Here is a 17487-nt window from a genome sequence, read left to right as displayed (position 1 = left end):
CTTCATCCATTCCCTCCTTCCTGAAGACAGTAACAGAGGCATAAAAGGTAAGTGGTATATACGACCTCACAGCATGGTTTACCAACTTCTGACTCTAAATAATTCACACATAACTATCAGCATAAGAGGCTTTTGAATATAACTCATATTATACAGATGGGAATATTAAAGCTTAGACTGATTTCTTTTTTTTTTTTTTTTTTTTTTGAGACAGTCTCGCTCTGTCACCCAGGCTGGAGTGCAGTGGCCGGATCTCAGCTCACTGCAAGCTCCGCCTCCCAGGTTCACGCCATTCTCCTGCCTCAGCCTCCCGAGTAGCTGGAATTACAGGTGCTGCCACCTTGCCCGGCTAGTTTTTTTTATTTTCTTAGTAGAGACAGGGTTTCACCGTGTTTGCCAGGATGGTCTCGATCTCCTGACCTCCTCGTGATCCACCCGTCTCAGCCTCCCAAAGTGCTGGGATTACAGGCTTGGGCCACCGCGCCTGGCCAGCTTAGACTGATTTCTGATAGTGCCCTGTCCAGAATGTCTAGTATGAATTTTTTTTTTTTTTTTTTTTTTTTTTTGATTTAAGAGTTTTACTCCTGTTACCCAGACTGGAGTGTAGTGGCAAGATCTTGGCTCACTGCAACCTCTGTCTCCCAGGCTCAAGCGATTCTCCTGCCTCAGTCTACCAAGCAGCTGGGACTATAGGTAAATATAACCATATCTGGCTAATTTTTGTATTTGTTGTAGAGATGGGGTTTCACGATGTTGGCCAGGCTGGTCTCAAACTCCCAGTGATCCACTGGTCTTGGTCTCCCAGAATGCTGTGACTACAAGCCGTGCTCGGCCCAGTATGAATAGGCTACAACAAAAAGTGACTAATAGCCACATGTAACTCGGAAAACAATATATAGTTTTAACAAAATTTTTTATTTCATATTTTTATGATTGTATTTGCTAAGTTCTTTGTGTTTTTTTCTCTGAAACTAGTACGTATTTGCTAAGTTCTTGATTGCCTATAAAACAATTCTGCCTCCAAAATATACAGTGAACATAAGTGAAAACTTAAGAATACTCCCAGTATATTTTTGAAGTCCACAGTCGACATGCTGTATAAAAACTAATCAGTTGGCCAGGCATGGTGGCTCATGCTTGTAATTCCAGCACTTTGGGAGGCCAAGATGGGCGGATCACGAGGTCAGGAGTTTGAGACCAGCCTGGCCAACACAGTAAAACCCCATCTCTACTAAAAATACAAAACTTAGCCAGGCATGGTGGCAGGCGCCTGTAATCCCAGCTAGCTGGGAGGCTGAGGGAGGAGAATCGCTTGAACCTGGGAGTCGGAGGTTGCAGTGAGCCAAGATCGCACCATTGCACTCCAGCCTAGCAACAGAGCTAGAATCTATCTCAAAACAAACAAACAAACAAACAAACAAACAAAAAAACCATGAGTCTAGGGCCGGGCATGGTGACTCATGCCTGTAATCCCAACACTCTGGAAGGCCAAGGTGGGTGGATCAGCTGAGGTCAGGAGTTTGAGACCAGCCTGACCAGCATGGTAAAACCTCATCCCTACACTAAAATACAAAAATTAGCTGGGCGTGGTGGCAGGCGCCTGTAATCCCAGCTACTTGGGAGGCTGAGGCAGGAGAATTGCTTGAACCCAGGAGGCGGAGGTTGCAGTGAGCCAAGACTAGGTCATTTCACTCCAGCCTGGGCAACGAGAGTGAAATTCTGTCTCAAAAAAAAAAAAAACAAAAACAAACAAAAAAAAAAAACTAATCAAGCTATAGTCATTTCCTGAAGTAAGTGTAGTATGACTGAAACTACCTGATTCAATGTTTTAATTTAGTACAAGGAAATCAGTTACCATATTCCTAAAAAATCAGTATTAATTCGTAATTCTATGATAAATACTCAAATCTGTCCCAGTTAGAACCAGCAGTAGATATTTCATTTGAACTTGAATTCATTCTTGATTTAATAATAATAATGTCTGGATACAAGACTGATTACAAGACCAAACGCCTAGGCTGAGCATGGTGGCTCATGCCTAGAAGGCCAAGGCAGGAGGATCACTTGAGGGTAGAAGTTCATGATCAGCCTGGAAAACATAGTGAGACACTATCTCTACCAAAAAAAAAAAAAAAATTCCATGCCCCATGCTTAATTTCAATTGTTTCATGTGTGCATATGTGTTTTGTGGGGAAATAATTATTTTTAAAATACTTTGAGACTAACAGACTAAACTATTCAAATGGAAAACTATATGGAAGTGAGCTGTTTTACAATTAAATTCTTTAGGTAATCACAAATGCATCAATATATTAAACTTCCAAAAAGTTTACAAAAAGCTGCTGTTTCTCCAGAACATCTAAGGTGAGTACATAAACTGAGTATTAAAATGTATATAGCCTGATACCTGTGAATATTAATTTAAAAAATTTAATTTGACTAAATATTAAGATTGAGAAGTGTATAAAAGTTAAGTGGATCATTATATTGAGCAGTTGATTATAAATTCTCATGAGTAGAATACTCCCGTTTACCTTATCCAGATGCTCAAGTACTCTGTGTTAACTACTGGGGGTTGTGAGAATCCTCTTTTTCAGACAGGTGAAGCATGTTTTGATAGGAACACGTATCTATAATGAGTAAAATAATGAAACTACTTCCTCAGCCCACATAGGAAATAAAACAACCAACAAAACTCAAAAGTTAACCTCATTAATTTTTTTTTTTTTTTTCTCCTGAGACAGAGCCTCGCTCTGTCGCCCATGCTGAAGTGCAGTGGCGCGATTTCGGCTCACCGCAAGCTCCGCCTCCCGGGTTCACGCCATTCTCCTGCCTCAGCCTCCTGAGTAGCTGGGACTACAGGCGCCTGATACCAAGCCCCGCTAATTTTTTTATTTTTAGTGGAGACCAGGTTTCACCGTGTTGGCCAGGATGGTCTGGATCTCCTGACCTTGCGATTCGCCTGCCTCAGCCTCCCAAAGTGCTGGGATTACGGGCGTGAGCCACTGCGCCCAGCCAATTATTTTTTTATTTTTTTGAGGCGGAGTCTCGCTCTGTCACCCAGGTTGGAGTGCAGTGGCGCAATCGTTGGCTCGCTGCAAGCTCCGCCTCCCAGATTCACGCCATTCTCCTGCCTCAGCCTCCCAAGTAGCTGGGACGGCAGGCACCCATCACCATGTCCAGATAATTTTTGTGTTTTTAGTAGAGACGGGGTTTCACGGTGTTAGCCAGGATGGTCTCCATCTCCTTGACCTCAGGTGATTCGCCCACCTCCGCCTCCCAAGGTGCTGGGATTACAGGCGTGAGCCACTGCGCCCAGCCTTCACCTCATTAATTTACAGCTGTCCAGAAAAGGGCAAGTCATTACGTGTCCCTAAAGTTCTTAATTATATCCAGTACTGTGTTACAGAGGAAATTCAGTAACAATATAAAATACCTGCTTTTCAGAAGCATATATTCTTGTCGAAGAGTAGACACAAGGCAGCTTATTAACCAATATAATGTCTGACCTGAAAATATAGGTGCTATTGAAAGTAATGAAATGGCCGGGCGCGGTGGCTCAAGCCTGTAATCCCAGCACTTTGGGAGGCCAAGACGGGCGGATCACGAGGTCAGGAGATCGAGACCATCCTGGCTAACATGGTGAAACCCCGTGTCTACTAAAAAATACAAAAAACTAGCCAGGCGAGGTGGCGGGCGCCTGTAGTCCCAGCTACTCGGGAGGCTGAGGCAGGAGAATGGCTTGAATCCGGGAGGCGGAGCTTGCAGTGAGCTGAGATCCGGCCACTGCACTCCAGCCCGGGCGACAGAGCGAGACACCGTCTCAAAAAAAAAAAAAAAAAAAAGAAAGTAATGAAATAATGAGATCAAGATGGGTGGGGACAGTTAAGAAGGGGGTTTTCTCTCATCACCTTTTTTCTTACTTTACAATCTAATTTCTGTCTTTACTCAATGGCAATTGTACCTTGAAGAATACTACTGACTTACTTGTCAAGGCCTTACTATTCAAAGGCCTTTCTCAGTTTTTAATAAGCCTCATGCCTTGAAAATACAGGACACACTGACCATTCCCTACTTACTAAGAATCTCTTCTCTTGGCTTCTCAGAAACCACCTTATATGTCTTTAGTATACTTCTGTTTTCTTGTCTTTTTTTTTTTTTTTTTGAGACGGAGTCTCGCTCTGTCACCCAGGCTGGAGTGCAGTGATGCAATCTTGGCTCACTGCACCTTCCACCTCCCAGGTTCAAGCAATTCTCTGCCTCAGCCTCCTGAGTAGCTGGGATTACAGGCACCTGCCACCACACCCGGCTAATTTTTGTATTTTTAGTAGAGACAGGGTTTCACCATCTTGGCCAGGCAGATTTTGGAACTCCTGACCTTGTGATCTACCCACCTTGGTCTCCCAAAGTGCTGGGATTAAAGGCATGAGCCACCGTGCCCGGCCTATACTTGTTTTTCAAATGAAGGCATGCCCCAAGATTTAGTTCTTATTCTTATGCTTTACTGTGTACTAAAGAATGGCTCATAAATCAACTGCACGGGTATACCTGGAGTGCTTGTTAAAATGCAGATTCCTGGGTCCTAGATCAGACCTACAGATTCAGAATCTCTAGGTGAGAAATGTAGGAATCTATCTTTCCTAAACACTCTCTCTAGGTGGTTTTTTTTTTTTTTTTAGATGGAGTCTCACACTGTTACCTAGGCTGGAATGCAGTGGCACGATCTCGGCTCACCACAACCTCCACCTCCCAGGTTCAAGCGATTCTCCTGCCTCAGCCTCCCAAGTAGCTGGGATTACAGGCGCTCACCACCACACCCAGCTAATTTTTTATATTTTTGGTAGAGACGGGGTTTCACCATGTTGGCCAGACTGGTCTCAAACTCCTGATCTCAGGTGATCCGCCCACCTCCCAAAGTGCTGGGATTACAGGCATAAGCCACGGCGCCTGGCCCTGGTGTTTCTTAATAATGGTAAAGAGGGATCACCTAACTACTATAAAAACATTTATAAAATTGTGAATTTAGAGTTTGGCAATTCTTTTTTTTTTTTTTAAAGAAAACTGCAGAACAAGTAGACATTTCTCTTTTTGATCCTCCAATTGAGTTGTGCAATATACCAGGATAGAAATATAACAACAGTGCATTGCAGCAAGGTTTGATCATTAACTTACAAATTCAAATATCTAGATGAAGATGAAATTTCTTAATCCAAATCCAACTGATAAAAAATGAATGTCAATGATGGCATGTGAGATTTAATACTCAAAAAAAGTCAAGGCCAAGAATCATTCTTTAGGCCAGGTGCAGTGGCTCATGCCTGTAATCCTAGCACTTTGGGAGGTGCCAAGACAGGTGGATGGGTTTGAGCTCAGGAGTTCTGAGACCAGCCTGGACAATATGGCAAAACTCTGTTTCTACAAAAAATACAAAAATTAGCCAGGCGTGGCACCTGTAGTCCTAGTTACTCAGGAGGCTGAGGTGGGAGGATCACCTGACCCTGGGAAATTGAGGTTGCAGTGAGCTGTGATTGTGCCACTGCACTCCAGCCTGGATGACAGAGTGAGACCTTGTCTCAAAAAAAATAGTAATAATAATCATTCTTCAGACAAAACTCTTGTAAAGTGATTCAAAATGAAGGATGAGAATGGGGTAGAAGGAAGGTTGGACTGCAGAGACTTATCTTTTAGGTAATACCTTTTTGTACAGATCTGACTTTTGAAATAACATGTTTTAAATAATCAAACATAAAATTGGTTTTACTTCTGGTCATGGCTGAGTAAGCTTCCACTGAACTAACTTTCCAAACACAGTTATAAATTCGGAGTGAAATATTAAAAATTACCACCTGAATGTATTGGAAAGTGAACAAAAACAGATAGATATTAAAGGAAGTAGGGGAATGACAATTTCTAGTTTTACAGCATTTATCCTGAGGGCAGGTTATATTTGGGACTCTCAGAGCATTTAGAAAATGGATAGAAACCTGCAAAGGAAAACTAGAGAACAGAATTCGGAGCAATCACATTGTAAATTGTGGAGAGATCCAATGTGAGGCAACACAAATTCTATTCAAATTGCTGACTGACCTCTGAACACTGCATGCACAGGGCAGACTCCAAGCAGCTAAGGGTAAAAGAATTGAACTTATATTTGAGCTGGCACCCATGACAGGCTGTTTGAGTACAGCAAAGTTAACTATCTGCTAAAAAATAAATAAATATACTGAATAAGGATGGGGAGGAAAATCCTGATATAGTTTGAATGTTTGTCCCCTTCAAGTCTCATGTTGAAATCTGATCCCCAATGTTGGAGGTAGGACCTGCTGAGAGGTATTAGATCATGGGGCAGATACCTCACGAATGGCTTAGTACTACCCCCTTAATCATCAGTGAGTTCTCCTCCAGTTGTTCATAGATGATCTGGTTGTTTAAGAGTCTGGGACTTCCCTCTTTTCTCTCTTCTTCTCTTGCCATGTGATAAGCCAGCTCCTCCTTTGCCTTCCGCCATGATTAGAGACTTCCTAACTTCTCACCAGGAGTAGATGCTAGTTTCTGGTATATGCTGCAGAATCATAAGCCAAAATAAACCTCTTTTCTTTATAAATTACCCAGTCTCAGGTATTTAATTATGGCAATGCAAACGGACTGACACAAATCCAAAACTGAATACGAAAATAAATGAGTGAAATGAACTACATTCTAAATGAATAACCTAAAGAACTAATCAAAGTTAACTTAAAAAAAATTATTGCCAGGTGCAGTGGCTCACACCTGTAATCCCAGGCATTCCAAGCCAGCCTGGGCAACATGGTGAAAACCCATCTCTATAAAGAAATACAAAAATTAGCTGGGAGTGGTGGCACCCACCTGTGGTCCTAGCTGCTAGAAAGGCTGAGGTGGGGGGATCATCTGAGACTGGGAAGATCAAGGCTACAGTGAGCCATAATCACACCAATGCACTCCAGCCTGGGTGACAGAGCAAGACCCTATCAAAACAATTTTTTTAGAGATGGGGTCTTGCTCTGGATGGGGTCTTGCTCTGTCACCCAGGCTGGAGTGTAGTCGTGCTATCATATACCTCACTGCAGCCTCAAACTCCTGGGCTCAAACAATCCTTTCATCTCAGCCTCCCAAGTAGTTAGGACTACAGGTGCACACCACACCTGGCTAATATATATACACACACGCTTTTGTAGAGATAGGGCTCTATATTGCCCAGGATGGTCTTGAACTCCTGGCCTCAAACAATCCTCCTGTCTTGGCTTTTTTTTTTTTTTTTTTTTTGAAACAGGGTCTCACTCTGTCACCCAGACTGGAGTGCAGTGGAGCATCTTGGCTCACTGCAACCTCTGCCTCACAGGCTCAAGTGATTGTCCTGCCTCAGCTCCTGAATAGCTGGGATTACAGGTGTGTGCCACCACGCCCGTCTCCACTAATTTTTGTATTTTTAGTAGAGATGGAGTTTCACTATGCTGGCCAGGCTAGTCTCAAACTCCTGACCTCAAACGATCCACCCACCTTGGCCTCCCAAAGTGCTGGGATTACAGATGTGAGCCACTGCACCCAGCCCTGTTTTGGCCTTTAAAAGTGTTAGGATTACAGCCATGCACCAACATACCCAGCCTCAAAGTTAACTTCTAAACTCAGTATTTTCTTTAGATTATCAGGCTAAAGACAAAAAGCAAAAAACAAAAAAGATAAATAATAAGCTCCAATTAGATTTTCTTCACAGTGGTATGGGTTAATCACTTTATGTGCTTTCTAGGATTAAGTAAGCATATTATTGAGTTATATTTCTTCCCTAGAGAAAGAAGTTAAAAATACAGAGAGGGCCGGGCGCGGTGGCTCAAGCCTGTAATCCCAGCACTTTGGGAGGCCGAGACGGGTGGATCACGAGGTCAGGAGATCGAGACCATCCTGGCTAACATGGTGAAACCCCGTCTCTACTAAAAATACAAAAAAAAAAAACTAGCCGGGCGAAGTGACGGGCGCCTGTAGTCCCAGCTACTCCAGAGGCTGAGGCAGGAGAATGGCGTAAACCCGGGAGGCGGAACTTGCAGTGAGCTGAGATCCGGCCACTGCACTCCAGCCCGGGCGACAGAGCAAGACTCCGTCTCAAAAAAAAAAAAAAAGAAAATACAGAAAGGAGGAGGAATAGAATGAACCCTAAGGTAATAGACTCGGTATTATTGGAGGTGTCAATATGAACTAGGTATGTTTGCTTATGTAAGAGGATTATAGTTTTTAATCTATCCAGCCATCTATACAGATACAGATATGGGCAGATATAAAATTGTATGAGATGTACACATGCACCCCCCAAAAACCATGTATTTATTAAAGTACATCCATCCACAAGGAGATAAAAAAAAAATACATCCACAACCAAACATGTATTTCTTGTTTTATTTTGTTTTTTTGAGACAGAGTCTCGCTCTGTCGCCCAGGCTGGAGTGCAGTGGCACAATCTCACCTCACTGCAAGCTCTGCCTCCTGGGTTCACAACATTCTCCTGCCTCAGCCTCCCGAGTAGCTGGGACTACAGGCACCCACCACCATGCCCAGGTAACCAAACATGTACTTCTTAGCTCTGTCTGATGAGAAAGTCTAGAAGCAATGACACCCAGGAGTAATGAGCATATCTAGCATAAAGACTGTATAGTTTCTGGCCGGGTACAGTGGCTCATGCCTGGAATCCCAGCACTTTGGGAGGCTGAGGTGGGTGCAACACATGAGGTCAGGAGTTTGAGACCAGCCTGGCCAACATGGTGAAACCCCATTTCTATTTAAAATACAAAAATTAGCTGGGTGTGGTGGCAGGTGCCTGTAATCCCAGCTACTTGGGAGGCTGTGGCAGGAGAATCGTTTGAACACGGGAGGCAGAGATTGCAGTGAGCCGAGATCGCGCCACTGGACTCCAGCCAGGGCAACACAGAGAAACTCTGTCTCAAAAAAAAAAAAAGATTGTTGTTTATAAATACCATTCTCTACTAAAAAAATTACAAGGGCTCCTTCGAGAAATGATTGATTCCAGGACTGAATCAAGGGAGGTATAAGAAGGGTCTGAAACACCTTGTGCCAGAAAACAAGGAAGTGCTCAATGAATGATAGGAATATATTCAAAGGATAAAGGACACAGCTGGATGGGGATCCCACTGAAACAATTTGAGCATCAAAATAATGATAACCCAAATGAGGTAACAATGCACTGAATATATTAGCAATCCATGAATCCATACTGATATGAACACAAACAAATAACAAACTGGATCCAAGAGACAGCTCTTCTTTACAGTGGAACTCCAACTAATAACATGTGGAAGTAACAGCAAATTTAGAAAATCATAGTCATATTGCAACTGCAATAGTAATAACTGTTTCAGGAAAGAATCAAACTAGTGAGTCAAAGTTTTATGAGAAACAAGATATTTACAATGTCATGGCTAGGCACAGTTGCTCATGCCTGTAATTCTAGTGCTTTTGGAGGCCAAGGTGGGAGGACCACTTGAGGCCAGGAGTTCAAGGCAGCCTAAGCAACATAATGAGACCTCCATTTCTACAAAAAATTTAAAAATTAGCCAGGCATGGTGGGGCATGCCTGTAATCCCAGCTACTCAGGAGACAGAGGTGGGAGGATTGCTTGAGTGCAGGAGTTCAAGGGTGCAGTGAGCTTTCACTGGCCACTGCACTTCAGCCTGGGTAACACAGCAAGACTCTGTCAAAAAAAATAAATAAATAAAATAGAATAAAATAATAAAATAAATACAATGTCTCAAAGTATTTTACCATAGGACATTATTTAAACAAAGGGAAAAAATAGTAACATGACAATGAAAAAATCTGGCAGATACTCCTCAGACCTAATGATGAAAGCTGACATCACCAGTACTAGGACAAATAGACATCTTATGCCTATGTTATCATATAGTTAGAAGGATACTACTTCTACGATACTCTGACCCAAATCCGTAAGTTGGCCTATAATCTTCAAAACTGTTAATGTTGTGAAAGACAAAGGCTGAAAAATTGTTGCGGATTAAATACATCCAAAGAGACTTGACAAATAAATGTAATCTGTGATACTGGCTGGAACTGAATCAAGAAGAAAAATATTTTCCCCCTTTACTATAAAGGATATAAATGAAAAAATATTAATAACTAGAACAGGGTCTCTGGATTACATAATAGTATGAGACAATGCTCGTATCTTCACTTTGATTACTGTACTGTGGTGTTTTCTTTCTATCTATCTATCTATCTAGATATATATGTATATATAATGTTTTTGTTTTTAGAAAATACTGCAGCCTTTCAGGGGTAAAAAGCATCATGTCTATAACTTATCTCTGATGGTTCAGAAAAAAACAGAGAGAAAAAAGGTCAGGTATGGTGGCTCACACCTGTAATCCCAGTGCTTTGGGAGACCAAGGCAGGAGGATCACTTGAGGCCAGGAGCTCGAGATCAGCCTGAGCAACATAGCAAGACCTTGTTTCTACAAAAAAAAAAAAAAAAAAAAAATTAAAACAAATTAGCCAGGTGTGATGGCACATGCCTGTAGCCCTAGCTACTAGCTGGAATGGGAGAATTGCTTGAGTCCAGGAGTTTGAGGCTGCAGTGAACTATGATTGTGTCACCTGCACTCCAACCTGGGTGACACATCAAGGCTGTGTCTCAAAAAAATCAAAAATAGAATGGCTGTGGTGGCTCACACCTGTAATCCCAACACTTTGGGAGGCTGAAGCAGGCGGATCATCTGAGGTCAGGAGTTCAAGACCAGCCTGGTCAACATGGTGAAACCCTGTCTCTAGAAAAATACAAGAAAAAGTAGCCAGGCATGATGGCGGCTGCCTGTACTCCCAGCTACTCGGGAGGCTGAGGCAGGTGAATCATTTGAACCTGGGAGGCCGAGGTTGCAGTGAGCCGAAATCACGCCACTGCACTCCAGCCTGGGCAACAGAGTGAGACTCTGTCTCAAAAAATAAAAAATAAAAATGAATAAAAAATAAAAAATAGGCTAGGTGCGGTGGCTCATGCCTGTAATCCCAGCACTTTGGGAGGTTGAGGCAGGTGGATCACATAAGGTCAGAAATTCAAGACCAGCCTGGCCAACATAGTGAAACCCCAGCTCTACTAAAACTACAAAAATTAGCTGAACATAGTGGTGTGTGTCTGTAATCCCAGCTACTGGGGAGGCTGAAGCAGGAGGATTGCTTGAACCTGGGAAGCGGAGGTTGCAGTGAGCCAAGATCACACCACTAACACACCAGCCTGGGTGACAGAGCAAGACTCCGTCTCAAAAATAATCAAATAAATTAATTCATTTAATAAATAATTTATTTTTTAAAGAAAAAGAAAGAACATGAGGGGCCAAACAGGGCCAAAGTCTCTCCCTGAGAGACTAAAACATCCAATGTACTCTACAGAGTGTTTTTATTTTTCCTCCAGGAAACGGAACAATGAGCTTGACAATATTAAAACAGATGACAATTAGGCAGAAACAAACAAACCAGGGAGAAAATAATCAGAAAGGCAGCATCCAATTTACAAATGGAGTACATGTTCAAAGTTTGTAAATTCTCCAAGAGAAATAATATTATAAATGATGGCTAACTTGCCAGGCAAACCTTTAAAAAAAATCCTAAATTACAATATTATGTACTATGCAAAGAGCTTGGGCCTCAAATCTTGTAGCATACCTGAATCAAAGTCCTTTTCCTCTGCCCACAAAAAGTACTCAACAATCTCTCTCATGGGACTACATGCATGTGCCACCACACCTGGCTAATTTTTATTTTTGTTTTGTTTTTTGAGACAGTCTCGTTCTGCACCCAGGCTGGAGTACAGAGGCATGATTTTTTTACAGTCTCCTCCCGGGTTCAAGCAATTCTTCTGCCTCAGCCTCCCGAGTAGCTGGGATTACAGGTGTGTGCCATCATGCCCAGCTAATTTTTGTATTTTTAGTAGAGATGGGGTTTTACCATGTTAGTCAGGCTGGTCTTGAACTCCTGGCCTCAGGTCTTCTGCCCACCTTGGCCTCCCAAAGTGCTGGGATTACAGGTGGGAGCCATCACGCTCACCCTAATTTTTGTAGATACGGGGTACTACTCTTTAAGTCACAGCTCATTTGTCTCATTTCCTGGGAAGCATTTTCTGTCTAGGTTTAAAGCCCTACATGTGAGATTGCTCTAATGACCTAGGCAAAACCTCTTTTCTAGCTCTATATTGATTATTTCCAGGCCTGTTCTCTCTACTGCCCTGTGAGCTCCTTGAGAACAGTGATTATTTCTATTTCCAGCATAATGCCTGGAACATTGTAGGCACTCAACAAATGTTTGTACCCACATTAAACTTTAAGGAAAGGTAATTTCATTATTTCTATACATCTCACGTCCCTCATAAAGAACATCAGTTGTCATCCCACATAGAGAAACTCTCCTAAATGACTAAATCTGTTTGTCTCTTCATTAAATAAATAGCCCTGCACTGTAATGGTTTGAATATTTCTATTACTAGTTTTTGTATTTTATACTTTTATATTTGTTTGTTTGTTTGTTTGTTTTGAGACGGAGTCTCGCTCTGTCGCCCAGGCTGGAGTGCAGTGGCGCTATCTCGGCTCACTGCAAGCTCCGCCTCCCGGGTTTAGCCATTCTCCTGCCTCAGCCTCCCAAGTAGCTGGGACTACAGGCGCCCGCCACCTCGCCCGGCTAGATTTTTGTATTTTTTTAGTAGAGACGGGGTTTCACCGTGTTAGCCAGGATGGTCTTGATCTCCTGACCTTGTGATCTGCCTGTCTCGGCCTCCCAAAGTGCTGGGATTACAGGCTTGAGCCACCGTGCGCAGGCCTATCCTTTCTTATAATAAACCATAGTTTTGTGTATGACTACATGATGAGTCCTATGAATCCTCCTGCACATCACCACACCTATGGATGGATCTAGGGGACCCCAACACAGTATGAATTGCTGCCTTTTTCCTTTCTTTTTTCTTTTTTAAGAGATAGGGCCTAGCTATGTTACGCTGGTCTCTAACTCCTGGCCTGAAGCAATCCGCCTGCCTCAGCCTCCCAAGTAGCTGAGATTATAGGCATGAGTCACCACACCTGGCTCTCTACTTACTATTTTAGACAAAGAAAAAAAATTCAGCCAATCCATTCTTTCCATTTCAGTTCATAAAGTTCATCTCTTACCCACTTACACAGATATATTGGTCACATTATAACCCAACACCAGAAGAGTTGAAAAAATGAAAAAAATTTCATATTCTTTTTTACCTCAATCCTTTAAAAAATTTCATATTCTTATAGTTAATAACAGTCCTTATTCTGAAACCGCATGTTATAACCAAAAGGGCACGGTGCAGACTCAGCAGTCTTTATCACTTAATGTCATTTTTATAGTTATCAACATCATCCTCAGTAGGAATCTCTGAGGGCTGGGCATGGTGGCTCATGCCTGTAATCCCAGCACTTTGGGAGGCTGATCACGAAGTCACGAGATTGAGACCATCCTAGCTAACATGGTAAAACCCCGTGGAACAGGAATTAAAAGAAATTAAAGAATGTGTAATCAAAAACTCAGTTGTATGTAAGAAAACCCAATTCCCCCTGAGAAAGAGAAAGAGCTGGAGTCCTTTAAAATTAACTGCCTGTTTTTCCTTCTGCGGCTAGTGAGCCTTATCTCTCCACTTCCCAGGCATTGTGAAGACTCTTTCTCTAGCTGTGCAGCTGCAAGGTCACTAGACAGATAATTTCAAGTCGTAAAACATGCTGTTCCTTAAAAAGTAAGAAATGATGTAATGCATGTCTTAACTGAATAACTGTCCTTGTTTCTCGCTTCTGTAATATGCATCCCCCTGCACAGATCTCCCCCCGCCCCATGAAATGCTTAAAAGATAGCTTGACTCTTTGTTCGAGGCTCAGTCCTTTGGATGTTAATCCAACTGGGTCAATGCACCTAAATAATTAGATAATTCCTCCTCAGCCCCTCGGTCTCTCTGATTCCTTAATTATCCTGCTGCACTGTCTCTACTAAAAATGCAAAAAATTAGCCGGGTGTGGTGGCACATACTGTAGTCCCAGCTAATCAGGAGGCTGAGGCAGGAGAATACTTTGAACCCAGGAGGCAGAGGTTGCAGTGAGCCGAGATTGCACCACTGCACTCCAGCCTGGGCAACAGAGCAAGACTCTTGTCAAAAAAAAAAAAAAAAAGGATTTTTTGAGAAACAACTCACTTCACAGCAGCTCTTAGAAAACACAGTCTTTGTCTTAGAAACATAGACATTCATTTTTCAAGTGGTACACCTAAGTAAGTACATATGGTTTTGCTCTAAGAAGTAGTACTGTCAATCTTGCTAACTGAATTTCATATTATGCAAACAGTGGATTCCAGCTTGTTAAACCAACCATTAATCACAAACTTTGTTTCAATAGGGAAGGAAGAGAATCAGTACAAAAGGGGAAACAGGCTGGGCGCAGTGGCTCATGCCTGTAATCCTAATACTGTGCGCAGCTAAGGGGAGAGGATTGCTTGAGGCCAGAAATACAAAACCAGCCTGGTCAACAAAGTGAAGACCCCATCTCTACAAAAGGAAAAAAAAAAAAAATTAGCCGGGCATAGTGGATCACGTGTGTAGTCCCAGCTACTCAGGAGCTGAGGAAGAGGATCAATCGTTTAGGCCCCCGAATTTGGGACTGCCATTATCATCCCACTGTATTCCAGCCTAGGCAACACCTGCCTCAGAATAGAATAGAATAGAACAGAATAGAATAGAATAGAAGAGAAGAGAATAGAAGACTAGACTAGACTAGAATCAAATAGAAGAACCAAGAACACTCACTTAAATTATTGGTAATTTGGCTGTAAGCACTGCAAATACATGGAAATAATATGGTCCTAAAAACACAATTGTTTTTGTAGGTTAATATATGTTTGATGAAATGATATAATATGTAATTTAAAATCTAAACAAACCAAATGTTGTGTATTTATTAAACTGCACTTTTAAAAATAGCCAATACACAGAAACTCAAAAGACAAACACAAATTTAAAAGACACAGAAAAGCTGAGCAACAAAATAAGCAGTGAGGGTAACAATGTAACTCACAGACTAAAACAAATATCCATGAGTCTATAGTATACATAACTATAAATAGAACAGATGGGAAAGCTCTGCCTTACAGTAGAATTTCAATTAATGAAAGCAGAAGGCTGGGGGCAGTGGCTCACACCTGTAATCCCAGCAATTTGGGAGGCCAAGGTGGACAGATCACTCAAGGTCAGGAGTTTGAGACCAGCCTGGCCAACATGGTGAAACCCCATCTCTACTAAAAATACAAAAATTAGCCCGGTGTGGTAGCACACACCTGTAATCCCAGCTACTCGGGAGGCTGAGGCAGGAGAATCACTTGAACCTGGGAGGCGGGGGTTGCAGTGAGCAGAAATTGCACCATTGCATTCCAGCCTGGGCAACAGTGTGAGACACTGCCTCAAAAAAAAAAAGAAAGTAGAAAGAATTGGGCAGACAGAAACCACCACAGTAGCAAACTCCACAATGTTAACCTTCATATAACATCATGGATGTTAAAAATAATAAACAAAAAAAGTAACAATGTATAATGTAGTCTCAACGTAGCTCTAGTCATAGTAAATTTATTCATTACAAAGAAGAACATAATTCTGCAGTGGATAACCTGAAAGATACCACCTTAACTAAGTGACCAAAGTTAGTATCACCAGTAACAAGCATAACTGACATCATGTACCTCTTGTTGACACATGGACAAGGGTATACTACCATTTCTACAGTATACTTGTCAAACTGCATAACTTGAATTTAATTATGAGAAAACAAGAGTAAACATCAGACAAAGCTAAATTCAGGATATTCTATTTTAAAACTGACTAATATTCTTTTTTTTTTTTTTTTTTTTTTTTTTTTTGAGACGGAGTCTTGCTCTGCCGCCCAGGCTGGAGTGCAGTGGCCGGCTCTCAGCTCACTGCAAGCTCCGCCTCCCGGGTTCACGCCATTCTCCTGTCTCAGCCTCCCGAGTAGCTGGGACTACAGGCGCCCGCCTCGTCGCCCGGCTAGTTTTTTGTATTTTTTAGTAGAGACGGGGTTTCACCGTATTAGCCAGGATGGTCTCGATCTCCTGACCTCGTGATCCGCCCGTCTCGGCCTCCCAAAGTGCTGGGATTACAGGCTTGAGCCACCGCGCCCGGCCAAAACTGACTAATATTCTTTAAAATTATCAAGGCTGGGTACAATGGTTCATGCCTATAATTCCAGTACTTTGGGAGGCTGAGGTGGACAGATCACTCAAGGTCAGGAGTTTGAGCCCAGCCTGGCCAACATGGTAAATCCCGTCTCTACCAAAAAATACAAAAACTAGCCAAGTGTGGTGGTGCACACCTGTAGCCCTAGCTACTCAGGAGGCCGAGGCAGGAGAATCCCTTGAACCTAGAAGGTGGAGGTTACAGTGAGCCAAGATCATGCCACTGCACTACAACCTGGGAGACAGTGAGACCCTGTCTCAAAAAAAAAAAAAAAAGACCAGCCTGGGCAACACAGTGAGACACCATCTGCCCCATCTGTATAAAAAAAATAAGAAAATTAGCCAGGCCAGAATTTAAGAGTAGCCTGAGTAACACAGCAATACCCCATCTCTACGAAAATTTAAAAATTAGGCAGGTGTGGTGGCATGTACCTGTAGTCCCAGCTACTTGGGAGGCTGAAATGGGAGGGTCACTTCAGGCTGAGAGGTCAAGGCTGCAGTGAGCTGTGTTTGCACCACTGCAGTCCAGCTTGAGTGACAGAAGGAGACTTTTCTGTATTCAGCAGGAAATCCTGCTGTATTTTCTGCTTCTCTGTTGAAGCTGTGGATAAAATCCTGTTCTTAGAAGAGCAAGGAGGCATAACAATTTAATGTAATGTGTAATCCTGGACTGAATCCTGTGCCAAAAAGAGAATACTACCGTACAGTTGAAGAATTTGAATAAGGTTTGTAGATTAGTTCACAGAACTGTTTTTTTGTTGTTTTTTTTTTTTGAGTCTTGCTTTGTTACCAGGCTGGAGTGCAGTCGCACGTCATCTTGGTTCACTGCAACCTCCACCTGCTGGGTTCGATTCCTCTGTCTCAGCCTCCCGAGTAGCTGGAACTACAGGCGCATACCACCACACCTGGCTAATTTTTTTTTTTGTATTTTAGTAGAGACGGGGTTTCACCACGTTGGCCAGGATGGTCTTGATCTCCTGACCTTGTGATCTGTCTGTCCCAGCCTCCCAAAGTGCTGGGATTACAGGCATGAGTCACTGCGACTGGCTTTTTTTTTTTGAAATGCAGTCTCACTTTGTCGCCCAGGCTGAAGCGCAATGGCACTCACTGCAACCTCTGCCGCCCTGAGTTCAAGCGATTCTCCTGCCTCAGCCTCCCAAGTAGCTGGGATCACAAGTACACGTTGCCACCATGCCCAGCTAATTTGTGGGGTTT

At 42.6% G+C, this 17487-nt stretch overlaps 1 protein-coding gene across 4 annotated transcripts in view; it reads right to left on the bottom strand.

Annotated features, from left to right (window-relative positions):
- FBXL20 (F-box and leucine rich repeat protein 20) overlaps positions 1 to 17487 on the bottom strand; it is a 149416-nt gene that overhangs the window by 65606 nt on the left and 66323 nt on the right. The gene's annotated exons all lie outside the window — the stretch shown is intronic.

The sequence above is a fragment of the Rhinopithecus roxellana genome, chromosome 19, assembly GCF_007565055.1.
Source record: "Rhinopithecus roxellana isolate Shanxi Qingling chromosome 19, ASM756505v1, whole genome shotgun sequence".
NCBI classification, from domain to species: Eukaryota; Metazoa; Chordata; class Mammalia; order Primates; family Cercopithecidae; genus Rhinopithecus; species Rhinopithecus roxellana.
This window is presented reverse-complemented; position numbering and strand designations above follow the sequence as displayed.